This window comes from Neopsephotus bourkii, unplaced genomic scaffold (genome assembly GCF_033783945.1).
Source record: "Neopsephotus bourkii isolate Nb327-2 ecotype Australia unplaced genomic scaffold, CSIRO-AGI_Nbou_v1 NB_1624, whole genome shotgun sequence".
Taxonomy (NCBI): Eukaryota; Metazoa; Chordata; class Aves; order Psittaciformes; family Psittacidae; genus Neopsephotus; species Neopsephotus bourkii.
Genome location: NW_026902099.1, coordinates 3445250 through 3452658, shown reverse-complemented (window position 1 = coordinate 3452658; position 7409 = coordinate 3445250).

The window sequence follows — 7409 nt, the reverse complement described above, 5'->3', positions numbered from 1 at the left end:
AGAAAACAGGTGCTGTTTTAACTACACAGTTCTTCCTGTCAAAGGCTAAAATAGGCTACACATTCATAAGATTCTATTTTTAATGTGAAACTCTTAGAAGTAGCAGCATATCTCTAATTAAATTTACATAACAGTGAAAGCATTGGCTAATGAATTACATAGAAAATATATTAATATTAAAATATTTACAAATGTAATCATATGGATTCTCAGGTATTGTAGGTGATGGATAGGGGATTGGTTTGAGACATACTAAAATTTTGCTTTGTTTATTGAGTTTAATACTGAATATGATTAAGAATAATACCAAAAGGGTATTATTCCACAGTTCCAAAGTTCTGAAGGAAAGGGCTAGAATGAACACTGTTTTGTATGAAGCAGTGTAACTGCCACTAGGAAGTATGCCTTCTAATGTTTTAGATATATTCGTTGCATGTTGCATGAATACATCAATTTTTTCAGATCATTGCAAGCTGCAAAGGTTAGAACCTAGGTTTTCTCAGAGAGGACTAGTGACTGCTGAAATTAGAGGGTTGAATTCATCACTCTGCTCAGGTCTCATTCTCACTAGAGCACTTTATGAATTAGGAATTCAAGCCAGGCCAAGGCATTTAAGTGCATAAGTGCCAATGAAAATCAATGGCCTCTATATTACCAACCTATTTTTGAAACTGTGTTTGTAGAGTAATAAGGTATTTTTATATGTCACATGCATACATGTTAAATATACACATACACGTATTTGCTGTGTGCAAGTAACTACTACCTAAGTGACTGCAAATGGCATGACATCAAACCAAGCATGCTTCATGCACTGTGGCAAATTGACTGAAGAACCCGAGACCAAAAAAGCTTCCTTCCATTTCCCTTTTTATAAATGCAGCTAATGACATGGGCTTGTACAGTGTTTCTCTGTGTAAAGCAGCTTTTGTCAGATGCGTAGAAATGCACAAGCCATTCAGCCTAAACTTTACGTGACCTGATCATTTGCAATTCAGAAGCTAGCAGCAGAAGTGCTGTGGAAACAAGAAGATCGTGAACAAAAGAAGACAAAAGAAACCAAACGATTTTATCTGTTCGTAAACATAAATGATGCTAACCTAAGCCAAATATTCATTTCCCTTCTAATTTCTCATCCCTGGTAGTCTTTAGTTTCTTATGAATATAGAGTACACAGTTCAGAAACTTTGGAAGAAAGCAACAATTATCATTTGTTTGATAACAATTCTACTTTTTTCCCTTACCTTTTTCACCTTGCTATTATTTTCCTATTTTATGTATATTTCTGAACCCATGGACACACTTTTGTGCTACATCTGGGCGACATAAGGAGCCATGCAAGATGTGGAAGCTGCGACAAGTGACCCAGGAAGAACTGACACGATTCAAACATCCAGAGATGAGGGTGGTAAAGTCAAAGCCCACCTGGAGTTGAAGCCTATTTGGCTAGTGACATGATGGTCAAGAGTTTTCATAGGTACATTATCAATAAAGTGAAGTCAAAAGAAAATGTGTGTCTGCTGATGAATGGGGCAGGGAAGCTGGTGACAAAGGACACAGTCAATGTGTTCACTGCCTTCTTCACCTCAGTTTTCACCAGTAAGACTGGCTTTCAGGATTCCCAGGCCTCTGAGACCACTGAGAAAGTCTGGAGCAACGAAAACTCACCTCCAGCGGAGGAGGATAAGGTTAGGGAACGTTTAAACAAACTGAACAGACACAAGTCCATGTGACCCAACAGGATTCACCCATGAATGTGGAGGCTGGCCAGTGTCACTGCAAGGCCAATCTTGATCACTTTAGAGATTTCAGTTAATGGTGACTTGAGGAGGTTCCCAAGAACTAGAGATGTCACTTCTGTCTTCAAGAGGGAAAGAAAGTAGAGATCAGCCTTACCCTGGGAGAGGAAAAAGCCCTGGTTAGCCTTCTCTTTTCCTGGAAAGAGATGGTACCCTTGCAGCAAACATGGCCAGTAGTATCCTAGGATACATCTGCAGCAGATTAAGGGTGTTGATCCTTTCCTACTCAGCACTGGTAAAGCTACATCTGGAATACTGTGCCCAGTTCTGGCATGTCCAGCAAAGGAGAGTCATGAACATGATGGATAGAGTCCAATGGAGAGTCACAAAGGTGGTTATGTGAGGGGGACATCTTTCACACAAGGAAAAGCTAAGAGAGGTGGGACTGTTCAGCCTGGACTAGAGAAAGATCAAGGAGTTGTTATCCATGTGTCTAAGTTTCTGATGGGAGAATGTAAAGAAGACATACCCAAGCTATTCTCAGTAGTGCCCAATGACAGGACAAGAGGCACAAACTGAAAACCAGGAAATTTCGTCTGAACATAAAAAAACCCTAAAACAGTTTCCTGTGAGGGTCACCTCTGGGACAGTTTGCCAGAGATATTGTGGCATCTCCACACTTGGAGATATTAAAAATCCATCTGGACATGGTGCTGGACAACTGGTTCTAGGCAACCCTCCTCAAGCACTGAGGATGGACTACGCGATCTCCAGAGGCCTCTGACAGCCAACATTAGTGATTTTGTGATTCCGTGACAGTTGCTTCAATGCTCGAATTATAATTTAACATTTTTATTATTGTCTTAAGTTTTTTATAAGTCCATTGGACTGTTACAGAGATTAATTTCCTGATTCTTAAGAGTTGTCTTTATTCTGTTTCTCTCCATTAAGAGGCCAGTGCCTCCATGGCTTGTTAAGTAACCCTTTCCTAATAGCAATCTGCTTCTTTAAACTTTGAATTAATTGACACATAAAATTTTCTGCCTCCTTTTTTTTGTTAAAAAACAAACAAACAAACAAACTGACTTACATATGTTCCTTTGCAAACAGGGCAGTTAATAAACATTACATCCTAAGCAACAGAAATGCCTTTATACCTGAAGATATAAAGCAGCAAGAAAAAACAGATTCAACCCTTGAAAACTCCTTTTTGTATCACCTTTATGAAAGGTCGTGCAGGATAGTTCACCATTCCTGATATAAGGAGTAAACAGTCCAATGGCGCAGCCAGGCATCCGTGTGTTTCCCAGCTCTTCCCAGCTCCTCACCTCTGTGTTCATGCCTCTGGGCTCTGCTCCACAGAACAGGCACGTCTTGCAGACGCCTCTTTTCCCAAGTTTGTGTTTAGCACTGTTGCAGTCAGCACCAGTACTGCAGCCAGCAGCACAAGAGTAAATACATGACACAGTGACACCGTGTATATTAAGAGCACTCAGAGGGATTTTGACATAAATGTTAGCTTTCATAAAAATAATGCAGTGCAGTGGTTCTCTTCCCCGAGCTCTGTGATTTGGCATATCACTATAACTTTTCAAGGTATTTAAATCATTTGGTATTCACAAAAACCACTCCATGAACAGAAATAGATTATGGCCATTCTCTGGTTGGAATATCAACATCTTTTAGTAATGAGTTACCCTGTAGGAATCCTAACAAGGCAATTCAAAACTTAGACTGAGAATTATTATGAGTAGGTTTTGGTTTCATTGCCTTCTCTGATTCTTTAGCATAACTTTATTCATATGTCTATTTATACTTGTGAACATGTCCTGGAATAACTTTGCCACTATACTACAACATCCCCATTGTAAACACTTTCCAGCAGCAACAAGAGGAGCCAGTTTCTTAGCCAAGAAGCCAGACTTCAGCAGGAAGTGATCTCAGTAGGCATATCCTTCATTTCTGGAGTTATTTGCTTGAGCCAAAAGCCAATTGAGGACACATCTAAGCATGCAAAGTAAAGTAAATAAAATGAGCTACAAATTAAAGGAAAATCAGTCAATACAGGACATACAAAGTCCTTTAGGTTCTCTTTCTGTTGTTGACAATGCACACTTATGCAATTAAAATAGTATTCTTTTTTATTTGTGTTCTGAAGTGATAAAGCACTATTTAACTCTAAAAGTGCTCCAGATACTCTATTGTAATCTAAATACACATGAGTATTAAGGGGTGTGTGAAAAATGTGTGTTTTCCATGAAGAAGGACTGTAAAACTTTATACAATGTCATGAGGCACTGTAACATATGCACTGAATTTCTGCCAGGAAGCAAAGAAGGTCTTTACTTTGCCTATTCCTCATGCCCAAGAAAGTATGTGAAAGGTAAGTCACAGAGGCATTTGACAGTGATATATGGAACACTCAGAGCATAATCTTGTCTTACTAATTTGTGAATGCTCATTTTGCTTTTTTGCTAAGATTTGAGGACAGTTTGTGAATCAGAGCTTTGGAAGTATCTGACAATTTTTAAGGCATTTTTAAATACCATGAATACAATTATTTTTCTATAGAGCACCTACTTATTTAGTAGCTATGATGAAAGATACTTTGAATATTGTAGCTGATACTTTGTTGTTTCCATCACTTGGTATGGAGCCCTGTATTAATGTACATCGTTCACCCCTGAATGCATAATTTTCTATTTCTTTGTGATGAGTTTTGTGCTGTGTCCATGCTAAACCACAACATGCTGTTATCAGTATAATATCTGAATATTAGGTTGGCTATAAGGAGGAAATTCTTTCCTCTTAGGGTGGTGAGGCACTGGAATGGGTTGTCCAAGGAGGTTGTGAATGCTCCATCCCTGGCAGTGTTCAAGGCCAGGTTGGACGAGGCCTTGAGTGATACGGTTTAGAGCGAGGTGTCCCTGCCCATGGCAGGGGGGTTGGTACTTGATGATCTTAAGGTCCTTTCCAACCCTGACTATTCTATGATTCTATGATCATGAAAAACTCTTGACAGCATCCATATGAGGTTTACTGTCATTATTAACTCCATGTCTCAGGGACAGAAGGACTACTGTTAGAATCTAAGTCATTTCTAAGCAAAACATTTACGTTCATCTAGCCTTCATCTAACTCTTCATCCTAATTTTCTTGTAATTTCTACCCCTTCTTTAGCTCTTCACCAGTGTTCATCCTACACATTGGTGGATCCCCCTTTATAGGCAGCAGGAAGAAAAGACAAGATCATAGCCATTTTTGAATACCTGAAACCATTTTTCAGTACCCCGTATCATTTTTCGCTAGTCCTTGATAGATGAGAGCAGCAGCTCAAGAACATTCTGCTCAAACCTGTCAGCCTTGGACTTAAGCATGCCTGGTTCAAATGGTATCTGTAGGTAGTTTTTTGACACCAATATTTTCTACTGTGAATGTGGGTCTAATGAGCCTCTGAGATTTACGAAGATTTGTAATTTGACCAGATATTCACAGATGTAGCAACAAGTGCATTTCTGTCACCAGCATGGCCTTACTGTATTTGCTGCTAGACAGAAAATACAAGATAACTCAGTACAATACTTCCCAGCCGTTATGACATTGACAATTAAATGCAGTTTTCCTGTCCTCAAAAAAACCCAGACAAATCACATTTGATTGAAATGTCTTCCGCCTTACCTCACAAGTGAAATTACACAGGAGGGAACACTTCAGCTCAAACAGTTAAAGTTTGGCAAACATAAGCAAATGAAAACTAGAATGATACAGTGGAAATTATTGGGCAACTTTATAGGGCTTCTGTGTGTGTTCTCCATAATACGTAATGAAGTAACTAAACCAAAAATAATAGAAAAACATATAAAATATCAGAAAAAAAATAAACTTTCCTGATAATTGTAGAGAAAATAAGTCATAAGAGAGTGAAGAAATGAATAAATACATTTTAAAGAAGTCTAAAAAGAATTAAATTCCTAGTTGGAACACTTTGATTTTAAATTCAATTTTCTATCTAATTTTTGCTCTATTATGAGTCTATAAATTTCATTCTTAGGGACTCTAATGAGACTTGTATGTCCTTTTTTGAATGCATTTCATGCTTAATAGATAAGACAATTGTATTAACAAGCACATACAAATATTAAAACCCTTTAATGAGCAGTGATTCATTCAAAATATTAACCCATCTATAGTTAACTTTCCAAACCTGCTAAGGAACAGGACAGGAAAAGAGAAAAACTTGCTTTTTATATATATTTAAGGAGCAAAACACTACTTTTAAAAAATCAGCAAAAAGGCTGGTAATATTACAATGTGTCAAAATACTGAACTGTATGAGAAGCACTTGTCTTTGCTGATGAATATTCATTTCTTGAGAATTAAGATTTATGCAAATGAAGAGTTTCATTTGATTTCCATTAATACGATCCACGCTCTCAATGATGATGAAACAATATATTACATCATTTGTTCAACCAGAACGTATCAACAGGAAACATTTTAAGAGTTACTCCAATCTCATTCAAATCTGTTGAGAACAGAAGTCCAAGGGGTATTTTAATCTTTCATGCAAGGTTTCCAATAGCATTTTTTACATATAAGATGGAAATATCCACTGAATCTCTGTACACAGCACTAATGAGAAATCTGACCATTTATTGTATGAACACAAGAACAATATTTCCTCTGGTCTTTTAGTTACAGTGATAATAATGAGATACAAAAAAAAAAGAAAAATAGGGTGAAACACAGAAAATAATTTCAAGAAATCAAGAAGCTTTGAGATTTGTACATATTCTGGAAGATTAAAAGAAATTTTTAATAAATATAAACAAAATAAATAAAAAATTATATTAAAATCAAATCCTACATGTTATGAAAATGGTTCTTTATGAAAATTTGGCTGTTTCATTTTTTGCCCCTACAAGGGCTTAGGGCTTGACTACACTGTAAATAAAGATATTTTTGCAATATCAGGAGTGATAGCTGTACTAGTTTTAATCTGGTTAGTAAAGATAGCAATAGCAATAAAGGTGAGACCACATTAGTTTCAGAAAAGTCTATATAGACTGCCAAGAGCCATAAGAAAACAACCATCTATTTCCCTCCTGCTGACATTTGTGGTTTTTATTTTTACTAAAGAAATTAAAACCAGCCTGGATATCATACTCTTCTGTTCACTACCAAGACATACAAAAGCAGGAGTACACAACCTGTCTCTGGGTATGACAATTCATTTCAGTTATAGTGTTTCCATCTATGTACTCTCTTTCCTGAAGGGTCATCATGTCCCAGCCAAGTGCAAGTTGCACATGTAGTTTCTGGCTCCAGCAGTTTGCTTCCTAATACCTTTTTTCTTGAGAAAGTGCAGTCTCTATTCCATCACACAACCAAATTTCAGATGTTTTTCTCACACATCATTTAGAGGTTGCAATGGAGCCAAAGGACCAAATGGACCAATGGACCAAAGAAAGATGGTGACTTCACTAATACAAGCTTCTATTTCCAGAATAACAAATCTGGCATATTACACCTTCTTTTCAGTGACTGAGTACTGTTGTGAAAGAAAGTGATCAGGAACAATCTCCAAACACTGTTCTAGTAACGTGTTATCTCTGGCTATTCTTTCCAGAAGCTGTAAAAACAGGGAGAAGACAAGAGCTGCATTCACAT